Genomic DNA, 23,591 nt, shown 5'->3' on the forward strand with positions numbered 1-23,591 from the left:
ATTAACAAGACTTGTTGCGCCATCATGTTACATGAAAGTGAGCTTCCTCTTTCCTTGCCACCAATTCGGCCTTTGCTACTAATACCAACTCCCCTCAACACTTCTTTGGCATTTTCTCTCAATCTCCACCTCTCTCAAACAAACAAGGAATCCTCCTAATGTTAGATCAACACCCAATTAATGATCATTCAGTATCCCTACCTAATTAACCCCAGAATCATCAAACATTCCCTGTGGATTGTTAGTTATGTTGCAGTGGCATAACTTTAACAACGTCTCACCTGCTATACAGTCTCTTAATTGCCACTTCTTGGAAATGAGACCTGTCATCTGGATGGCTATGAATAGTTAGCTGCCGTAAACTTAGATTCCATTACATTTTTTTATAAATGAGTTTTGATTAAAATCCTTTGAATGAGAAAGTTTCCATTTTGATGAATGTGGTCAGATTCTATGTTTAGATGGTGGCTAGAATTTGTTTTGCCATGGAAATTATTTATTTTCTGTTGGAACCACACTGCATTTATTTCTAATTGCTACACTTAGACCTGGTTAATCATTATGATGTTAATGCTAGAGGGTGAGTTCAACAAATCTGCAATCTTGGTGGGAAATTGTACCAATGAGTACAAATTCGAGAAAGGACACCAAGAGCAGGACACTGATTCCTGATCATTTGTTTCCATGGGACTACTACATTGCTGAATTTTAACCATCGTGTGGATATACTCCAGTCCACAAAATAAATTACTGTCACTTTGATCAGCACAGAATTCATCTAATCAATATTTCATACAATATTGCTGCTTGTCTAACAGGACATCAAGAATTTTTGAAATGTTTGAGAATGTCATTACTGATGAATTTATTTTGCTGAATTTCATGAAGATATGAAGGGTGAATTTGCAAGCTGCACACATTTTAATGGGGATCAAGGTGAGCACTTAACAATTGTGCTCTAACTCAAGAGCAAATTGAAATTTGATTAGAAAAAAAATTGCTGCTTGAACATCAGACATTGCTGAAATGTGCTTAACTAAGATTAGCTTTAATGTGCTTTTTGCCACTTTAATGTGTGGGGCACAGGTTCAAATGAACCTTCAACTTAATCTCTGATTAAAATTCTTTCCACAAAGTACATTTCTCAAAAACGCACAACAAAAGTCATTCTTGGCATCTAATCTACTGAATGAACATGAATTCCTCGGAAAGAACATCAAATATTGTACTCAATTCTTCAAATTATTTTTTTAATTTTGCTGGTATAAAATTTAAAGCCTTGAAACATATATTGCTGTAAAGAAACAAATTTTAAAAATGTACAGTTAACAACTTTCATATGAAATGTAGTTTTCATTTTACAGTTCCAGTGTGATTATGGATATACAATATCGAAATTAGATTTTGTTTCCCATATCCCTTTTATTCTAGCATTATTTTTGAAGAAAAGCAACTGTATTGCAAGGAAAATTATTTTTGTGCTACATTATTTTATTTTACTTGTCATATACCTCTAAATTCCAGCTTGATCTTTTAAGTATGTTTATTTATTCTCTTCTTTCTCAATCAAAAATATTCAAATCAGGTTTTTCTTAATTCATTTTTTTCTTCAGAATTATTCTTTATTTCTATATTTTTTCAAATTCAGTCCTAATAGATTAACCTACTTCAGTGATAAGTTCTTCTACTCCCAGCCCATTCCATTTCAGTGGTTATGAAATTTTCATGTTTCTCATCTCATTTAACGATTTTTATCAACATGGTCTGTTTCCAACCTTGCTCCATATGTTTTACATTAATTTCACAATTCAGTGTCTCTATTTTCCTAATTAATTCGGAAATGATGACAGTGTTTGCAAACTGTACATTATAACTTTACACATTCTTAAGAGAAAGGGAGAGGCGTTAGGGTGGAAATTGGAAGGTTTTCTTGATCTGGTAACAACTTGGAGAATGCAAGCTGAAATTGTTACATTTTCTCCATCTAGTGAATGAAGGGATACAAATAATATTGGTTCATCACTTGGCCTCTAAGCCTGCCAAGGTAAATGACTCATTTTCCTTCCAGCTATGTATGGGTAATAATGTTAGTGTCTCCGCTATCTATCCTAGTACTTTTCCCAGTATTACATTCTGTTTCAACCTACAAAATAAAAGTTGGTAAATTAGTAACTGTTGAGAAGCGAGTGTACATATGATGCATAAAATGGATTTGTTGAGAGCCGCAGAAGAAAATAAAATAATTGGAATGAAAATGTGCATCAACCCTAGGAATCTGACAGAATATAGAAAATAGTTCAATGAACTCACAATGGGCAGCAAACTGAGAATCCCATCCTAAATAATGAAAAATATAAAGTCTTTTATAAATTTGAATCATGCCAATTTGCTCTTTGTCCTCTGAATATGAGATACAATGAGAGCCTACAGACAGCAAATTGATGGTAACCAGCCATTTTTAGCAAAATTGACAGGGGAAATATTGATCTGCTATTTTCTGAAATCACATCAGTGGGCCTCTCATGTCTACCTGCTAGAGCTGATGGAGATTTGGCCTGATATCTCACCCAAAAGGCAATACCATTAGCAATGCATTTTTTTTTTTTAGTTAGCCACAAAAAGTGTCCACCTGACTCTCGCGCATAACAAAGACTGTGCTTTCAGCAATTAGACCAACTAGATAACTGGGACTGACCAGAATCAACTTTCCCTGATTTTAACTATATTCTAAGCCTTGTTATCTTTTTCTTGTTATTGCATCTGTAACTTAGTAGTCATCCATTGTCTCAGGAATCTGCTGCTTATGTCAGCTTAAATCCTTTAATTCTACTAGTTATCTTGTATTTCATCCATTATTATCCATATAGTGTACTCTTTGCTTGGCATAGTCAGTATTGCCGTCACCTTACAGACAAGTGGTGGTGTGATACAGTCTCAGCATTTGCAAGGACATAAGTGTTCCCGTAAGAGAAACATTTTTGGTTTTCTCAAACTCAGACTCTTGGCCCTTTCAACTCTTGTTCCCAATCTGCTGCTTTCACTCATCCTTGACTCCACAATGTGATCGGGAGTTTCGACGTCCTCCACAGTAAGTTGATTATTGTTTTTCAAAAATCCCTCCCCATTGCCACAACCAAGAGTTCCTCTGACAGTGCATTCTAGACCATAAAACACTCAATATGTAAGAAATCTTTCCCTCATGTCATTTTTTGTTCTTATTTAATCATCTCTCTCCTATAATCCCCTCATTCTTTACCTCTCTTCCCCCACCATCCCACAAATGAGAACAGTGTTTTATTATTTACTTTGTCCAAATTCTTCATGCTTCCAGCAGATCATTTTCCGTTTATCAAACAGCAGCCTGAGTTTCTCCAGTTTACCTGCATAGCTAAAGTTCACAATCTCTGGATAACTTTGGTCAATCTCTTCTGAAACCTCCCCCAAACCTTCACATCTTTTTCAAAACCCAATACTATTGTTGCAACCAACCTTGTTGTTTTATACAAGTTCAAAATGACTTCTGTGCTCTTGTACTCCATGTCTCAATTTATATAACACAGGATTCCCCAAGTATCTTCTTAAGTACTTTCTCAGTCTGCTGTACTGCTTTCAATGAACTATACACATAGAACTATATTATAGATCTGGTGTTCGGTAGTGAGCTGGCCAGGTGATTGTCCTTCCAGTGGGAGAACAGTGATCACAACTCCTTATGTTTTAAGATAGATAGATATACTTTATGGATCCCGAGGGAAACTGTGTTTCGTTACAGCCGCACCAACCTAGAATAGAGCATAAATATAGCAATACAAAAACCACAAACAATCAAACAACAAAATGCAAACTATGCCAGATGGAAAATAAGTCCTGGACCAGTCTATTGGCTCAGGGTGTCTGACCCTCCACGGGAGGAGCTGCAAGTTCGATGACCACAGGCAAGAATGACCTCCCATACCGCCCAGTGTTGTATCTCGGTGGAATATGGCCAAAGTCCAACAGTGAAAAGTTCAATATCCGGTCTACAAACACGTTCCTCAATCGTAATATGACCCGGATTGCACCATCTGTTGTTAACCAGAACGGTAAGCACGCAACTCCTTTACGCTTACCGCTGTCAATGCACTTCCAGTCAGCCCGAATGGTCTGGAAGCCGTCCATGGAAAAGTTTTGATCGGGTATGTCCCCGTGCAGCTCCGTTCCAGTGAAACACGTAACACTGCACTCCCGAAATGTTTTCTGATGCCAGGTTAGCGCCATGAACTCATCCATTTTATTACCCACCAAACTCCTCTTCTCCATAAGTCTCTGTTGTCTCGACCCGGTCCTTAAGACAGCTATATTTAAGGGTAGGTATGGACCTTGTAGGAGAGTGCTAATTGGAGCAAGGTAAATTATTTAAGAACTTAAACTTAACTAGATGATTTCGTTAGGAACAGCTGGAGGTTGTTAAAAGACCAACTACCAGTAGTCCCCAACCACCGGGCTGCGGACCGGTACCGGGACGCGAGCATGTGCTACTGGGCCACGAGGAAATGATATGAAATGATGTAAGTCAGCTGCACCTTTCCTCATTCTCTGTCATGCACTGTTGAACTTGACCAACTCCCCCCACCCCCGTCGGTCAGTCCACAAGAATATCGTCAATATTAAACCGGTCCGCGGTGCACAAAGGGTTGCGGACCACTGAACTACATAGATTGCACGACACTTAGTTCTAGGTGCCTGATCATAGGAAGGATACTGAGGCTCTAGAGGGGATGCAGAAGAGATTCACAAGGATGCTGCCTGCATTCGGGGACATATGCTCCAAGGAGATGTTGAACAATTTTAGGTGTTTTCTCTGGAGTGACAGACTCTCATAAAGGCATAGATAGAGCAGACAACCTGATCTTTTTCACAGGATTGAAATACCTAATAGCACAGGGCAATGCATTTAAAGTGAAGGGGATAAGTTTAAAGTAGGTGTGTGGGGTAAGCTTTTTACTCAGAGAATGGTGGTGTCTGAAATGTGTGCAGTGGTAATGGAAACAAATTCAACTGTGGCATTCAAAAGGCTCCTGGTTAGGCATATGGGCGACGCGGTAGTGGCTGGCTCATTCGCTTTACAGTGCCTGTAATCAATGACTGGGATTCACTTCCTGCCACTATCTGAAAAAAGTTTGTATGTTTTCCCCATGTTTATTAAGATGGTACCAGCGATCATTGGTAATTTTCTGCAGAAAGTTGTTCCAGATTTCCACTCGTGTACTTCTTCTAAATTACTTTCTCTGCAACCTGCAGCATGTTAAATTTCTCTTAACAACGGAGTTTGAAATTACATCAATGATCTTCAGATCTCATAATCGACAATAGAATGAGGAGCAGTTAAGCGTAGCACCTCTAAGGGTCATCGCTATGGCCAGAAAACTTGGCAGGTGGTGGGGACTCACGTCAGGCTGAAAGGCAGAGGAATGAGGCCTCCTCTATTCAGCACATTGTTGGTGAATGTGCAGTCACTGAAAAAAAATATTGACAACTTCAGAGCAAGGTTGCTCTATCAGAAGCAGATTGTTTGCTGTACTGAGACTTGGCTGTCTGCAGACGCGCCCTACGCCGTGGACAGACCAGAAGGATTTACGATTTTCAGAATGGATCGAACTGTGAACCTAGTAAGGGAAAAAATGGTGGTGTGTGCTTTTTGGTCAATTCTTTTGATGTACTGACATGGCGGTTAGGTCAATCTCGTGTTCCTCTGACTTTGACCACAACACCGAACAGTCAAATTTGAATCATTCTATTTACCTTGGGAGTTCTCATCCGTGATCCTGACCACAGTTTATATACCACCAGCAGATGACGATAAGAAAGCACTCACAATACTGGACGTTGTCATCTGTAGACAAGAAACTGCCCACCCCAACATATTGCAAATTATAATTGGCAACTTTAACCAGGCCTTCTTGAAGCAAACACTGCCCATTTATCACCAGCGCATAACCTTTTGCACCAGAAGTCCCAATGCACAAGACCACTGTTACACTACGTTAAGGAAGGCCTGTTGTTCCTTTCTGAAACGCATTTTGGCGAGATAAATTATTTGGCTGTGCTCCTACTGCCTGCATACAGAGAGAGCCTAAAGAGCAAGGCTCCAGAGATCAAATAAGAAGTTGTCGCAGGAAGAAAAAGAACAGTTACAGGATGGCCTTGAGTCAGTGGACTGGGCCGTATTCAAGAACCTCATCTAAGGACCTGAATGACTACATCAGGGTTGTAACAGACTCTATTAGTTAAAACGGCTACAGATGAGTGTGGCCCCACAAAGTCATTCAGGGTCTTCCCCATTCAGAATTTTCTAAGGGCCAGAGCAGAGGCATTCATGTCTGGAGATCAGGAATGCTACAAGAGGTGCAGGTATGATCTCCAGAAAGCCAGTTCTCAGAGTAAGTGTAGATTCCGGAGTAGGCTGAATCAACAAAGGATGCTTGACAACTGTAGCAGGGGTTGAATGCCAAAGTGTCTTACAAAGATAAATCAACTGTCATGGGGGATAGTAGAGCTTCATTTACAGATGAGCTCAATGCCTTCTATGTTCGTTTTGACTCTCACAACATGGACGAACTATTGTACACGCCCACATCTCCTGAAGATCCTTTGTTCTCAGTATCTGGATATGACATTTAGGTTGCCTTCAAGAAGGTGAATCAATGAAAGCATCCAGTCTGGCCTGGGTACCTGGCCGATTATTGAAGACCTGTGCTAACCAATTGGCTATTGTGTTCATGGACACCTTCAACCTCTCGCTTCAGCAGTGTGTGGTACCCATCTACTTCAAGCAGGCTTCAATCATCCCAAGACCTGGGCCTCAATACATGCTTGTGAAAATGGACCCTGGAATTCCTCACTTGCAGACCCCAGTCAGTTCGGATTGGCAAAAGCATCTGCTCCACAATGTCCATCAGCACAGGAGCACTGTCGGGCTGTGTGCTCATCCCCTGCTCTACTCGCTTTACACCTATGACTGTGGCTAAGTACAGCTCCAACACCATATTCAAGTTTGCTGATGACACCACTGTTGAGGACTAAATCAAAGGTGGTGATAAATCAGCATGCAGAAGGAAGATTCAAAATTTGGTTGAGTGGTGTCATAACAACACTCTCTCACTCAATGTCAATAAGACCAAGAAACTGATTGTAGACCTCAGGAGAGGGAAATTCGAGGTCCATGAGGCAGTAATCATTGGAGGCTCAGAGGTGGAAAGGGTCGGTAACTTTAAATTCCTGGTGTCACTATCTCAGATGACCTGTCCTGGACCTGTCACCTCAATGTAATTGCAAAGAAAGCACAACAGCGCCTCTTCTTCCTTAGGAGTCTGCGAAGATTCCTCATGACATCAAAAATTTTGACAAACTTCTATAGATGTGTAGTGGAAAGTGTATTGACATGTTGCTTTACACCCTGGTATGGGAATACCAATGATATTGAATGGAAAATCCTTCAAAAAGTAGTGGATCATGAGTAAAGCCCTCCCAACCACTGAACACATCTACATGAAATACTGTCATAGGAAAGCAGCATCTATCATCAAAGATCCTCACCACAAGGTAGTGCTCTTTTCTCGCCGCTGCCATCATGTAGAAGGTACAGTGCCTCCGGACTCACACTGCCAGGTTCAAGAACAGCTACTACCCCTCAACCATCCGGCTTTTGAGGAAAAGACGATAACTACACACACCTATTGAGATGTTTCCACAACAAATGATCTCACTTCAAGGACTCTTTATGTTATTATTTCATGCTGTTGTTATTTATTGCTATTGATTTATATTTACATTTGCACAGTTTGTTGTCTTCTATGCTCTTGTTCTTTTGTAGATCCTATACTATTTCATAAGTATTCCAGAGATTTTCTGAGTATGCAGCAGGAAAATGAATCTCAGGGTTGTATGTGGTGACATGTATGTACTCTGATAATAAATTTTACTTTGAACTTTGATGCATGGGTTTTTGGACCCATAAGTGATCAGTTTCCTCCCCATATTCCAAAGACTTACTGGTTAGGTTCAGCAAGTTGTGGGTATGCTATGTTGTGCTGATACTTGAGGGCTGTCCCAGCACAATCCCTGGACTGTGTTGGTGCAAAATTGCACATTTCCCTGCATGTTTCAATGTTCTGATGTACATGTGACAAATAAAGCCAATGGAAATGGAAGGATATGTACATTGTGTAGGCAGATGAAATTAGTTTAGTTGGGCATCTAATTACCAATTTAATTAGTTTGGCATACCATTGTTGGCCAAAGCTCCTGTCCCTGTGCTGTACTCCTCTGAATTCTAGGTTAAGAAAACCATTGATACACTGCTGAAACCAAGGGATTCCATTGCATAATCCTTTCAAGTTTGAGAGACAACCTTTCACTGGTACTCTCTATTTCCTGTACTTAACCTTATTTTTTACTCTTGTTGTTACAGCAACTTTTACTTCATAACAAGCCTACGCAAGTGCTTTGTGTTTTCCCACTGGCCTGTGATCCTAGTCTGATGCGTATCGCTCATGACTATTCAATTTTCTATGGTAATCCCAATGCTTATACTCTTGTACATAATTAATATAATAAAAACATCAATCTATATTAAAATAAATACACACTTTATTTGAGAATTAATTAATGAAGATTATAATGAAGTTCATTTATTGTTCATTCACAATTATTTGATTTAACCTGTTAGGCTCTGTCAATATTTGGAAAGTCAAAAATATGTAGTGATTAAAGTTGCTAGATGTAAAAGCAAAATCATTCCTAACAAACAAACTGTTTTAATGCCAATTTGCTGAATTTACTTTGTGGTTTCATTTATTTTCTATCTCTTCAACATCCTCAAACACTGTATCATCTCTCTCAGAAGTTTTTGTGATTCTTGTGCACTCTAATGCATTTGCCCCAATAATGGCTCTTGTACTTTCAACCATCCATCTATTCCTGTGACCCTTTTCTCTTAAAGTCTTCATTTTCACTCTCCCTCTTCATCACAAGCCCAACTTTAATTATCCACTCATTTGGCAATTAAAATTTTAAACACCCATTTTATATTTCCTTCATTGGTTCAGGATTCTGATTTCTTCTAATGACTCTGTGAAACATTTGTGTTTTAAAATGAGCTTAGAAAATTTGTAAGTTTTTTATTGACCATACTAGGTAAGAGACAGGTTTAATATAATTTAATGCAGTTTACTCTTAGGTGTCTTCTGAAATAGCCTGGCAAGGCAATTGGTTCAATTATCAATGGGCAACAAAAGCCTACCGTGTCAGTACACAAATTAAATTAAAAAATCTGTGAAAGAGTTCTGCTAATCTAGGACTCCAATTAAATTGGGTACAGTTTATGGCTGTGTAGAGTTAATATTAAGTACTCACTAACACATACCCAGAGCGAGGCATGAAATAGGAAGGGTTGGGCATAATCTCTGTTCCGGACATTTCTAAATTCCGTTAGTTTGGTTATGTTTGGCCTAGTGACAAAAGAGATGGTTTCCTCTTGTGGGCTGCAGAGATCACACTTCTCATTATACCATGACACTGCTGAATTGTTACAGATTATTTACTGAGTTGTTGGTGCAGGCTTAAAACTGTTTGAAGTGTTTATTAACTGAGTTGCCTTCATCGGCATTTTCTTGATGTGCTTCAGAATTTTACACAGAATCCGTATTCAACTAAAAGCTGAATCTGTTCTGTATTAAATAAGAAATATAAATGAAATAGGCTACTTAGCCCCTGGTTCCTACCAATTATATAAGATCTTAGCTGATCATTTATCTGAGTGCTTGCTTCTTGAATTAATCCCAAGTACTTTGATTCCCTTAGTATTTAAGATTCTGGTCAAGATGGTGCCTGCGTACAATGCTCCTACGGTCAACATCTCCTGGGTAGATCATGAAACCATATATTTTATTTCTATTATGTATTTTACATTTGTATTTTGTCTTGGATGTGATTCTGGAACTATTGGACCCTGTGATTTTCTATTTAGAGATCATTTGGTGTTAAAGCACTCTGCAGTCTCCGAGAGGATTCTGGGAGGAGAGGCAGTTGTGCACGAACCTCATGGCAGACAGACTGCAAGCCAGTGTTCAACTACATCTTGCTGATTAAACCTTCCATTGTTCGCCAGTCAAAATGATGAGGCAAATGTGGAAACTTGGAGATCGCTTGAGTGTTTCAGCACTCTACAATCTCTAAGAGGATTCTGGGAGACAGGCAGCGTGTGCAAACTTCATGGCAAGAAGGCTGTGGGATGGGGCACAAGTCATTGTTAGATTCTATTTCACCTAATAAAGCTTCCATTGTTCAGCTAAAGCGATGAAGGAGATTGAAGCACTGGGATGAGAGCGGAGGGTTAGCGCTGGCTGCTGGTCTTTGGTTGGCTCTGCTATGAAGAGGGAAATGTCTGCAGCTGGGCCCAGAGAATTTTGGATGTGGACTTGAACTATAGACTTTTTTTCAATCTTATAGTTGCTTATATTCTGTGTTTTTCGCTGGATCATTCTTGGTTTTTTTTGTTCAGGATTTGGGAGTTTATGTGCCTGTTTCATTTTGTTTTTTTTTTGTGTTGGGAGGAGGGATTTGGGGGTTGAATGGCCTGTGTCATTTTTGCTCACTGTTTGTATGGGGGGTGAGATTTGGGGGTTGATGTGCCTGTTCTGTTTTTGTTTGTTTTTTTGTGTGGGGAGGGGGAATTTGAGAGGTGGGGTTGATGATCGTGCTGCCTTTCTTTTCTTTCTTGGTTTCATGGCTACTTGAAGAAGAATTTCAGAATTGTGTACTTAGATAATAAATGAACCTTTGAAACTTAAAACCTTTGAAATTTTTATCAAGATTGGAATTCAGACAGTGACAGATCCTTCACAGTTTTTTGGATAGGGGGTTTCCAGGATTCATTACTCTCTGGGTCAATAAATTCCTTCTCATCCACGTCCTGAGTGACTAACACCTTGTATTTATATTGTGACCTCTGGCTCTTCCAACCCAACCAAGGGAAGTCAAATACTATTTCTGTTTCTGCATGTCAAACGTGTTTCAATCAGATCACTTCTCATTCTTCTGATCACTGTTCAGTTTGACCTAGTTTACATAATCTCTCCTTATAGGCAATAACCCTTTCTACCCAACTCCGCCAATTAATGTGGTGAATAATTGTTGCACTCCCCCTGTTTCAAGTATGTACTGTAGTTCCTTCTACATGGAAACCATGCCTCTACTAGATATCTCACATGCATTTTCCCTTGTGCCCTAAGTAACTCCATTGAGATAACTACCTTTATATTCAAATCCCTTTATGATGAAGATCAATGTATGGTTTGTATTTCTAATTGCTTACACAAGAAAGTCTGCAGATGTTGGAAATCCAAAGCAACACACACAGGATGCTGGAGGAACTTGGCAGGTCAGGCTGCACCTATAGAAAAGAGTAAACAGTTGACATTTTGGTCCGAATCCTGAAGAAAGGCCAGAAGCGCTGACTGTTTACTCTTTTCCATAGGTACTGCTAACCTAATGGTTTTGTTCAGTACTCTGTTTGTGTTGCTTTTTAATTGCTTGTTGTACCAGCATGTTAACTTTTAGTGATGTGTGTCTTTAGATCTTCCAATTATTTTTCTACTGAAATTAATGAACCTATATTTGTCCATATATTATTCCTTCTGCCCATCAATTAATATTGTCTACATCTCCCTAGATTAAGACCATAAGTCCATAAGATATAGGGGCAGAATTAGGCCATTGGGCTCATCAAGCTTGCTCCATCATGGCTGGTCCATTTTTCTTTCATCCCTTATCTCCTGACTTCTTCCCATAACACTTAATGCCCTGACTAATCAAGAACCTATCAACATCTGCCTTAAATTGGCCTCCACTCTTTGGCAAAAGAGATTCCTCCTCATCTCCATTCTAAATTTACATCCTTCTATTCTGAGGCTGTGCTATCCTCACCACATCCACTCTATCGAGCCCTTTCAACATTCGATAACCTTCACAGAGATCTTCATTCTTCTGAATTCTAGTGAAAATGGACCTCATATGCTAACCCTTTCCATAGAAACCATAGAAACTACAGCACAGAAACAGGCCTTTTGGCCCTTCTTGGCTGTGCCGAACCATTTGCTGCCTAGTCCCACTGACCTGCACACGGACCATATCCCTCCATACACCTCCCATCCATGTATCTGTCCAATTTATTCTTAGATGTTAAAAAAGAACCCGCATTTACCACCTCGTCTGGCGGCTCATTCCACACTCCCACCACTCTCTGTGTGAAGAAGCCCCCGCTAATGTTCCCTTTAAACTTTCCCCCCCTCACCCTTAACCTATGTCCTCTGGTTTTTTTCTCCCCTTGCCTCAGTGGAAAAAGCCTGCTTGCATTCACTCTATCTATACCCATCATAATTTTATATACCTCTATCAAATCTCCCCTCATTCTTCTACGCTCCAGGGAATAAAGTCCTAACCTATTCAACCTTTCTCTGTAACTGAGTTTCTCAAGTCCCGGCAACATCCTTGTAAACCTTCTCTGCACCCTTTCAACCTTAATTATATCCTTCCTGTAATTTGGTGACCAAAACTGAACACAATACTTCAGCTCTTATACTCAATACTTTGATTAATAAAGGCCAATGTACCAAAAGCTCTCTTTACGACCCTATCTACCTGTGATGCCACTTCTAGGGAATTTTGTATCTGTATTCCCAGATCCCTCTGTTCCACTGCACTCCTCAGTGCCTTACCATTAACCCTCTATGTTCTACTTTGGTTTGTCCTTCCAATGTGCAATACCTCACACTTGTCTGCATTAATCTCCATCTGCCATTTTTCAGCCCATTTTTCCAGCTGGTCCAAGTCTCTCTGCAGGCTCTGAAAACCTTCCTCGCTGTCTACTACACCTCCAATCTTTGTATCATCAGCAAATTTGCTGATTCAATTTACCACATTATCATCCAGATCATTGATATAGATGACAAATAACAATGGATCCAGCACTGATCCCTGTGGCACACCACTGGTCACAGGCCTCCACTCAGAGAAGCAATTCTCTACTACCACTCTTTGGCTTCTTCGATTGAGCCAATGTCTGATCCAAGTTACCACCTCTCCATGTATACCTAGTGACTGAATTTTCCTAACTAACCTCCCATGCGGGACCTTGTCAAAGGCTTTACTGAAGTCCATATAGACAATATCCACTGCTTTCCCTTCATCCACTTTCCTGGTAACCTCCTCGAAAAACTCCAATAGATTGGTCAAACATGACCTACCACGCACAAAGCCATGTTGACTCTCCCTAATAAGTCCCTGTCTATCCAAATGCTTGTAGATTCTGTCTCTTAGTACTCCCTCCAATAACTTACCTACTACCGACATTAAATTTACTGGCCTATAATTTCCCAGATTACTTTTTGGTCCTTTTTTAAACAACGGAACAACATGAGCCATTCTCCAATCCTCCGGCACCTCACCTGTAGACAGCGACATTTTAAATATTTCTGCCAGGGCCCCTGCAATTTCAACACTAGCCTCCTTCAAGGTCCGAGGAAACACCCTGTCAGGTCCCAGGGATTTATCCACTTTAATTTTCCTCAAGATAGCAAGGACCTCCTCCTTTTCAATCTGTACAGTTTCCATGATCTCACTACTTGTTTCCCCTAATTCCATAGACTTCATACCAGTTTCCTTAGTAAATACAGATGCAAAAAACCTATTTAATATCTCCCCCATTTCCTTTGGTTTCGCACATAGCCGACCATTCTGATCTTCAAGAGGACCAATTTTATCCCTTACAATCCTTTTGCTCTTAATATACCTGTCAAAGCTCTTTGGATTATCCTTCACTTTGACTGCCAAGGCAACCTCATGTCTTCTTTTAGCCTTCCTGATTTCTTTTCTTAAGTATTTTCTTGCACTTCTTATACTCCTCAAGCACCTTATTTACTCCCTGCTTCCTATACATGTCATGCAACTCCCTCCTCTTCTTTATCAGAGTTGCTCCCTCCTCTTCTTTATCAGAGTTGCAATATCCCTTGAGAACCAAGGTTCCTTATTCCTATTCACTTTGCCTTTAATCCCGAGAGGAACATACAAATTCTGCACTTTCAAAATTTCTCCTTTGAAGGCTTCCCACCTACCGATCACATCCTTGCCAGAGAACAACCTGTCCCAATCCACGCTTTTTAGATCCTTTCTCATTTCTTCAAATTTGGCCTTCTTCCAGTTAAGAATCTCAACCATAGGACCAGATCTATCCTTGTCCATGATCAAGTTGAAACTAATGGTGTTATGATCACTGGAACCAAAGTGCTCCCCTACACAGACTTCCATCACTTGTCCTAACTCGTTTCCTAACAGGAGATCCAATATAGCATCCCCTCTAGTTGGTCTCTCTATATATTGATTTAGAAAACTTTCATGAACACATTTTACAAACTCTAAACCATCTAGACCCCTAACAGTATGGGAGTCCCGATCAATATATGGAAAATTGAAATCCCCTACCACCACCAACTTTATGTTTCCTGCAGTTGCCTGCTATCTCCCTGCAGATTTGCTCTTCCAATTCTCGTTGACTATTGGGTGGTCTGTAATACAATCCCACTAATGTGGCCATACCTTTCCTGTTTCTCAGCTCCACCCGTAAGGACTCAGTAGACAAGCCCTCTAATCTGTCCTGCCTGAGCACTGCTGTAATATTTTCCCTAACAAACAAAGCTACTCCCCCACCTTTCATTCCTCTGCCTCGATCACATCTGAAACATCGGAACCCTGGAATATTAAGCTGCCAGTCCTGCCCCTCCTGTAGCCAAATTTCACTAATTGCTATAACGTCATAATTCCACGTGTCAATCCACTCCCTCAACTCATCCACCTTCCCCGCAATACTCCTAGCATTGAAATAAATACACCTCAGAAGATCTTTACCACCACTCACAACCTTTCTATTAGCGGATTTGCTTGAACTTTTAACAATATTTATTTTCACCCCAGCCACACTGTCAGCTCTGGCACTCTGGTTCCCATCCCCCTGCAAATCTAGTTTAAAGCCTCCCCAATAACACTAATAAACCTCCCTGAAAGGATATTGGTCCCCCTGTAGTTCAAGTGTAACCCAGAAAAAGTCTCATGAACCGCTTCTGAACTACTCCAAAGTCAGCACGTTCTTTCTTAAATAAGGAACCCTAAACTGCTCTTAAAACTCCAAGCAAGGCCTTACCAGTGCCTTATAAAGCCTCTACATTACACCCTTGCTCTTATATACTAGTCCTCTCAAAATTTGCCTTCCTCACCACTGACTCAAACTACAAATTAATCTTTAGGGAATTCAACATGAGTACTCACAAGTCCCTTTGCACCTTGGATTTTTGAATTTTCTATCCATTTAGGAACTGGTCTACACTTTTATTTCTTCTACCATAGTGTATGGCCATACAGTTCCCAGTAATGTAGTCCATTTGCCACTTCTTTGACCATTCTCCGAATCTGTCTAAGTCCTTCGTCAGCTTCCCCATTTCTTTAACACTACCAGCCCTGCCACCTATCGTTGTATCATTCGCAATCTTGGCCATAAAGCCATTAATTCCATCATCCCAATCATTGGCGTTTAACTTAAAAAGCAGTCCCAACAAAGACCCTGTGGAATACCACTAATCAGCAGCAAGCAACGTTTATTCCCACTCTTTGCTCCTGCCAATCAGCCAATGTTCTATCCATGCTAGTATCTTTCCTGTCATACCATGGGCACCCAATTTGTTAAGCAGCCTCGTGTGTGGCACCATGTCAAAGTCCTTCTGAAAATCCATGTACACAACATCTATTGACTCTCCTTTGTCCATCCTGCTTGTTATTTCTTCAAAGAATTCCAACAGATTTTTCAGGCACGACTTTCCCTTACGGAAACCATGTTGACTTCAGTGTACCTTATCATGTGCCTCCAAGTACCAAGAAACCACTTCCTTAAAAATTGACCAGAACATCTTCACAACCAATGAGTTCAGACTAACTGGCCTATAATTTCTGTTATTCTGCCTCTTTCCTTTCTTGAAGAGTGGAGTGAAAGTTTCAATTTTCCCATTCCCTGGATCCAGGGTCTATTGATTCTCGAAAGTTCATTACTAATGCCTTCACAATCTCTTCAGCCACCTCTTTCAGAACTCTGAAGGTAGACCATCTGGCCTAGGTGATGTATTTACCATCAGACTTTTCATTTTCCCAAGCACCTTCTCCCTTCACTCACTTCTGCCCCATGGCACTCTCAAACTTATGGCAAACTGCTAGTGTCTTCCACCGTGAAGACTGATGCAAAATACTTATTCAGTCCGTCCGCCATTTCCTTGTCCCCCATTACAACCTCTCTAGCACCATTTTCCAGCAGTCCAATATCTACTCACACCTCTCCTTTATTCCTTATATATCTGAAGGAACTTCTGTTATCCTCTTTAATATTATTGACTAGCTTACCTTCGTGTTCCATCTTTACTCTCTTTATGACTTTTTTTTATCTGCCTTCTAGTTGTGATGAGAGTCCTTGATGAGAATGGTTTGGACCCAGATGCTGGAGTACCCAAAGCAACAACTGAGAAACAGTATCAAACTGGATCTGAACACAAGAGAACCATAGAACCATAGAACACTACAGCACAGAAAACAAGCCATTCGGCCCCTCCAGTCTGTGCTGAGACATTATTCCGCTAGTCCTATTGACCTGCATCCAGTCCATAACCCTCCAGACCTGTCCCATCCATGTACCTTTCCAATTTATTCTTAAAATTTAAGAGTGGGCCCGCATTTACCACGTCAGATGGCAGCTCATTCCACACACCTACCACTCTCTGAGTGAAGAAGTTCCCCCTAATGTTCCCCTAAACCTTTCCCCTTTCACCCTAAAGCCATGTCCTCTCGTATTTATCTCTCCTAATCTAAGTCGAAAGAGCCTATTCGCATTTACTCTGTCTATACCCCTCATAATTTTGTAAACCTCTTATCAAATCTCCCCTCATTCTTCTACGCTCCAAGGAATAAAGTCCTAACCTGTTCAATCTTTCCCTGTAGCTCAACTCCTGATGGCCCGGCAACATCCTAGTAAATCTTCTCGGCACTCTTCCAATCTTACTGATATCGTTCCTATAGTTAGGTGACCAGAACTGTACACAATACTCCAAATTTGGCCTCACCAATGTCTTATACAACCTCCCCATAACATCCTAACTCCTATACTCAATACTTTGATTTATGAATGCCAGGATGCCCAAAGCCTTCTTTACAGCCCTGTCTACCTGTGATGCCACTTTCAGGGAATTATGTATCTGAACTCCCAAATCTCTTTGTTCCTCCATGCTCCTCAGTGCCCTACCATTTACTGTGTATGTCCGACCTTAAGTTGTCCTTCCAAAATTCACCACCTCATCTCTGTCTGCATACACTCGATGATATCAACTTTCTAGAGTCTACCCAGAGAGGCCAATCATGAGTGGAGAACCAGACCTGTTGCCCAGGCTACAAAGTGGGTCCCTGTCTTCTCCTTCAGTTCACTTTGGTCTCTGCCTTCTAGGTAGAGACCAGCAAAATCTCTCTTGCCCTAGTCTATCAAAGCAAACACTTGATGATATCACTCCTGACGGCCCTGGCTGCCTGGAGAGGTAGTGATGGTAATTGTGGATGAGAGCCGGATCCAAGATGCCTCTTTCAGGCACCTAACAGTTCTTCCCAGGTCTGAATCCTTCCCAGTCTGTGAAGTAATGCTGAACACCCCAAACTGTATGTGAGTGCAAATATCTTCTCACAATGAAGACCTGTTCCCTCTCGATAAACCTGAGTGGTGGCGGGGCTGGTGCAGACAGAATTTGATTAGAGATGTAGAAATTGGGATTGGTCTTTAGGGTCTTGGGGAGATGCAAGACATAAGCCTCTGGGTTTCCTCAGGATTTTGAAAGGTCCAATGAACTTGGGGGCCAACTTTCTAGAGTCTACCCAGAGAGGCACATCATGAGTGGACAACCAGACCTGTTGCCCAGGCTGCAAAGCAGGTTCCTGTCTTCCCCTTTGGTTCACTTTGGTCTCTGTCCTCTGGGTAGAGGCCACCAAAATCTCTCTTGCCCTAATCCATCTCTGCTTGCTACATTGGATGAGAACTGCATCCACAGGAACCCCAACCTTGGGCTCCTGCTCCTGAAAGAGAGGCAGGGGACAACCAAACTGACTCTCAAACAGTGACCAAATACTGTAAGGTGTTGTGTGTGACCACTGCCATGTCAAATAGTCGGCCCCCTTGTGAGGTCTTTCTGAGGCCAAGCATCTTAGAATACATTCTAAATCTTCGTTGGTCTGCTCCATCTGGCCATTGGACTGTGGGTGAAACTCAGAGGAAAGGCTTGCTGTTGCCCCCATCAGCTTACAGAATGCCCTCCAGAAATTTGATGTGGGTTGTGGAATGTCCATCAGGAATCCATGGATCCTGAAGACCTGGTCCAGGACAATTTTGGCCAACTCCTCCACAGATGATAGCTTCTCCAAGGCAATGAACTTGCAGGCTTTCAAAAACCGATCAGCAATTACCATGAGGATGACCAGTGACAAAGTCCATGGAGGTGTGTGCCTAAGATCTTTCCAGAACAGGTAAGGAGTAGAAAAGCTCTTGAGGTCAGGTATGGGGCTCCTTGATCCTGGCACACATCTTGCATGCCCATACATGCTGCTGAACCTTTTTTGTCATTCTGGGTCACCAATACATGCCACTGCTAAACTCGAGGGTCCTGGAAATCCCTGGGTAAGTGGTTGTTCTCAACAAATGTCCCCATTAGAGTCCCTGGGACCGGACAGAATTTGGAAAGAACAGTCAACCCGGAGGACTGTTCTCTTGCACTTGGGCCTTGCGAACTGAAGCATTAACTCCCCAACAAATTGGTGCCACCAGCCTGGCTTGAGGCAAAATGGTGGTAGGCTGCTCCTCTTGTTCCAATTCATCAAACTGATAGGTCAAGGCATTTAGCTTCTAGTTCTTTGACCCCAGTCAATATGTCAAGATGAAATCAAAGCTGTTAAAGAACAAAGACCACTTGGCCTGCCTGGAATTCAGACACTTGGCTTCCTGAATATAAGACTATAAGACTATAAGTCATTGGAGCAGAATTAGGCCAGTTGGCTCCGCCATTCAATCATGGCTGATCCTTTTTTCCCCTCCTCACCCTCACTCCCTGGCCTTCTTCCTGTAACCTTTGATGCTGTGTCCAATCAAGAACCTATCAATCTCTGCCTTAAGTACACCCAATGACCTGGCCTCTACAGCTACCTGTGGTAACAAATTCCACAAATTCACCACCCTCTGGTTAAAGAAATTACTGTGCCCTCTTGTCCTAGACTCCCCCACCATGGGAAACATCCTTTCCACATCTACTCTGTCTAGACCTTTCAACATTTGAAAGGTTTCAATGACATCCCCTCTCATCCTTCTGAATTCCAGCGAGTACAGACCCAGAGCCATCAAACGTTCCTCCAATGATAATTCTTTTATTCCTGGAATCATCCTTGTGAACCTCTTCTAAACCGAATCCAATGCCAGCACATCTTTTCTTATATACGTAGCCCATAACTGTTCATAATACTCAAGGTGAGGCCTCACCAGTGCCTCAGAAAGCATCGGTATCACATCCCTGCTTTTGTATTCTGGATCTCTTGAAATAAATGCTAACATTGCGTTTGCCTTTCTCACCACTGACTCAACCTGCAAGTTAACCTTTAGGGTGTTCTGCACAAAGACTCTCAGGTTCCTTTGCATCTCAGATTTTTGGATTTTCTCCCTGTTTAGAAAATAGTCTGCTTTGGTCTCCAACCAAAGTGCATGGCCATGCATTTTCCAACACTGTATTTCATTTGACCCTTTCTTGCCCATTCTCCCAACCCGTCTAATTTCTTCTGCAGCCTACCTGTTTCCTCAGCACTACCTGCCCCCCCCCACCAATCTTTGTATCATCTGCAAACTTGGCAACAAAGCCATCTATTCCATCATCTAAATCACTGATATACAGCATAAAAAGAAGCAGTCCCAACACCAACCCCTGTGGAACACCACTAGTCACTGGCAGCCAACCAGAAAATGATCCTTTTATTCCCACTCACAGTGTTCTACCAATCAGCTAATGCTCGAACCATTTTAGTAACTTTCCTGTAATACCATGGGCTCTTAATTTGATAAGCAGCCCCATGTGTGGCACCTTTCAAAGGCCATTTAAAAGTCCAAATATACAACATCCACTGCATCCCCTTTATCTATCCCACTTGCAATTTCCTCAAATATTGCAACAGGTTTGTCAGGGAAGATAGTCACTCAGCTTCCCCGGCATTATTTTTATTCGCCCTTGCGAATGAATACTGTTCATTGATTAGCCTCAGGTCCAGCTCTGAGAACTGCTGCAATGTGCAGCCTTTTTCATCTTCAGTTGTGGACCTGTATGAAGCTGCTTCTCCGTCTCTCGCTCCTGTGCACCGATTAGTCACAATTCAGACTACGAAAAATGCCACAAATCACAGCTTTTAAGATCTACAATCGCAGACTTATGTGAAGTCGCCTCTTCTTCTCATACTCCTGTTCACTGATTGACCATAATTCTAACCTAAGTAAGCATTTATATTGCTGGCTTTTGGAGTGGACAATAAATCAACCAGATTTCCTGTTTCTCATTTCTCTCCTGTGAACTCCCACCCAAATATTGGCCATGTATAGATTTTTGGTGGAGATATAATTGGGCTTAGCTTTTAAGGTTCTCAAGGCAATAGAATTTACAACAGTCACACTTGCGTGTTACACATTAAGAATGGTACTTTTAATGAAGTATCAAGATCCCATTATCCATCCTGCAAAATTATCAGGAAGTTCAAGAAAGGTTACGTCCATTAGTTCCCTTATCACATGGTAATGAAAGATCATCAATTGAAATGTATTGAATGAATATATCTGAAGTTGTACGAGATCAAATTTGTAGTATAATGTGCAGTTCTGGTCACCTGCAGGAAAGATATCAATAAGATTGAAAGAGTGCAGAGGAAATTTACAAGATTATTGTCAGGACTTGAGGACTTGAGTTATTGGAGAAGGTTGAATAAGTTAGAACTTTCTATCCTGGAGTTTGGGACAATGAGTGGAGATTTGATGGAGATGTAGATAGTGTGTATGCAAGTAGGATTTTTCCACTGAGATTGGGTGAACTTAGAACTATGGGTCACAGGTTAAGGGTGAATGGTGAAATATTTAAGGTGAAGCTGAGGGGAACTTCTTCATCAGAGAGTGGTGTGAGCTACCAGCGAAAGTAGTGGATGTGGGATTGACCGCAAAATTTAAGAGAAGTTTGGATGGGTGGGGTATGACGGGCATGGTCCATGCGTGGGTTTTCAGGACTAGGTAGATTGAGAGTTTGACACAGACTAGTTGAGCTGAAAGGCCAGTTTCTGTGTTGTAATGCTCTATGAATCTATGACTCTAAATCAAGGGTTCCCAGCCTTTTCATGCTATGGACCCCGGCCATTAACTGAGGGGTCCATGAACCCCAGGTTGGGAACTCCTGCTCTAGATGTTTCTTTTTGCACAGACACTGATTTTCATGCACATTCCGCTTTTTTCTGGACAATCTTCCTCAGTTTTCATTCTTTTTGAAACTTAATTCCACCTGTCTTTCTCTGATTTCACAATTTTTCAACTTTCATGTTTCTACCAAGCTCTTGAAACTCATCCATCTCCTCTTCCTTTGATTTGACTTCTTCCAAGCTGCTCACCCCCATTTCCCTTCTCAGCCCCAAACTAGCCAACACTGTAATAATTCACATTCCTCAAGTACTCTTTCATGTCATTACAATACAGTTATGTTAACATCCTCTGCAAAGCAAAAGTATTGTTGACCTTCTTCTCCTCGTGAACTATTGTAAATTGAATAACTTTCCTTTCTACTTTACGATATCTCATTCAAAATCAACCTTGCTTATAATTCTATATTTGAATATCTCCAGTTTTAAGCCATTCTAGCTGTGCAGTAGCTTATCAAAGTCATAAATGACATTTTATGTAATCATGATGATACTTTCTATCTGATTTGTCCTGAGCGTCTGACATAATCAACCATATATTTCTTCTTTGTTGTCCTTTGAAAGTTAATGGTATTGATAACGCTCAGTTTCACTCTAACCCAACCAATTCTAGCAGACAATGGCAAACTTTTCCTTTGTGTTCTTAACCCTCTAGGGTCCTCCAATGCTCTTGGTTTGGGCAAAGGATGAAATTGCCTTATCAATATACAGCTCAACAGGCAGTCTGATCGTTTTGTGTCACCTATGTTTTCAAATGTACTGAGTTACAAATAGGTTTTATTTTATACAGTATCATAAAGGAACTCTAGAATAGATGTAGTGCATAATAAAACTATAAATGGATTTTGTAGAAAGTTTAACTTCACAGTTTTGAGAGTAATTAAGGTTTAGTAATAAATTCTGTTTTTGCTAGCAATGTATACATCCTGAAAATGAATAGGAAAACAATCTAAGGAAGAATTAACATTTTCGTATTGAAGTTGATATGTCATCAATGTCTTATTTCTTCTTTGTGCCACTATTTCCATTTGCTTTGTGGATTTTATAGCCGCAAAATGTTGCCTGCTCAGTCATATTTATGCAGTTGTATATCAGAGATTTTTATTGCGAATGTTTTTTTTTGTCATCAAAGTGTAATTTCTTTCTCAAAAATATGGTGCATCACTTCTCTACTTATAAATGATGTTAGCTTTTGGTTTTATTTTAAAATCAGCATTTTGCTACAATGCACAAAAAGGAAGAATTTATATGTTAGGATGTCACAAGTTGTTTCTTGTACTGTCATGTTATCCTCCACAAAGGTAACTTGTTTTGATGTGTATTCATTATATTCAAACAAGCAAATATGAAGACAATGGTATGAAGCTGTCTAATCTCATCTCAGTAATAAAATCTAACTCCTTTTGGATAATGTTATTTTAAGGGAGGAGATTGATCCTCTTCAAATAGTAGCAGTGTTTCAATGCTCTCCTAAGTGCCAGGAATAGCTCCAAGATTAGGCTAGGAACAAGCACACTACTGATGTGACCTTGCCCCATTCTGACAGTTGCTTTCTTATAAAAGCTACAGAGTTAAATTGGAGTCTCAGGGGACTGGGAGAGTATGTACTCTTTAGCTATATTAACAACCCACCTGCATTTTGCTGGAGGGCAGGAAAGATTAAACTTGCCCCTAAAAAAGTAGACGGAAACTAGTCTGCCTTTATTTTTGGAATTGCAGGTCTTGTACAATATAGATAATTCTACATTAACCTCAAAGGACCTAATATTTATGCAATGCTGGCAGTGCAGCTGGATCCTAAGCATTATGTTGCAATACTGAAGTACAGGAGTGTGACTGTGTGGTTCACAATCTTAGCTCCATATCTTGAAAAAATAGTTTAGAAAGGAAACATACCGTTGGAAATGTATTGCACCATTACTCCAATGTGTTACATGATGTGGTCCCAATGAAGCTGTACAGGAAATTAAAAGGAGAAGTTAATCAAATGGATGCTATTATAC

At 40.7% G+C, this 23,591-nt stretch overlaps 1 long non-coding RNA gene across 2 annotated transcripts in view; it reads right to left on the minus strand.

Annotated features, from left to right (window-relative positions):
• LOC140197947 (uncharacterized) overlaps window positions 1–23,591 on the minus strand; it is a 45,806-nt gene that overhangs the window by 15,004 nt on the left and 7,211 nt on the right. For both annotated transcript variants that reach the window (XR_011886066.1, XR_011886065.1), the window contains one exon: window positions 23,485–23,542. This is a non-coding gene — a long non-coding RNA (uncharacterized lncRNA). The remainder of the gene's footprint in view (window positions 1–23,484; window positions 23,543–23,591) is intronic.

This window comes from Mobula birostris, chromosome 5 (assembly GCF_030028105.1).
Source record: "Mobula birostris isolate sMobBir1 chromosome 5, sMobBir1.hap1, whole genome shotgun sequence".
Classification (NCBI taxonomy): Eukaryota; Metazoa; Chordata; class Chondrichthyes; order Myliobatiformes; family Myliobatidae; genus Mobula; species Mobula birostris.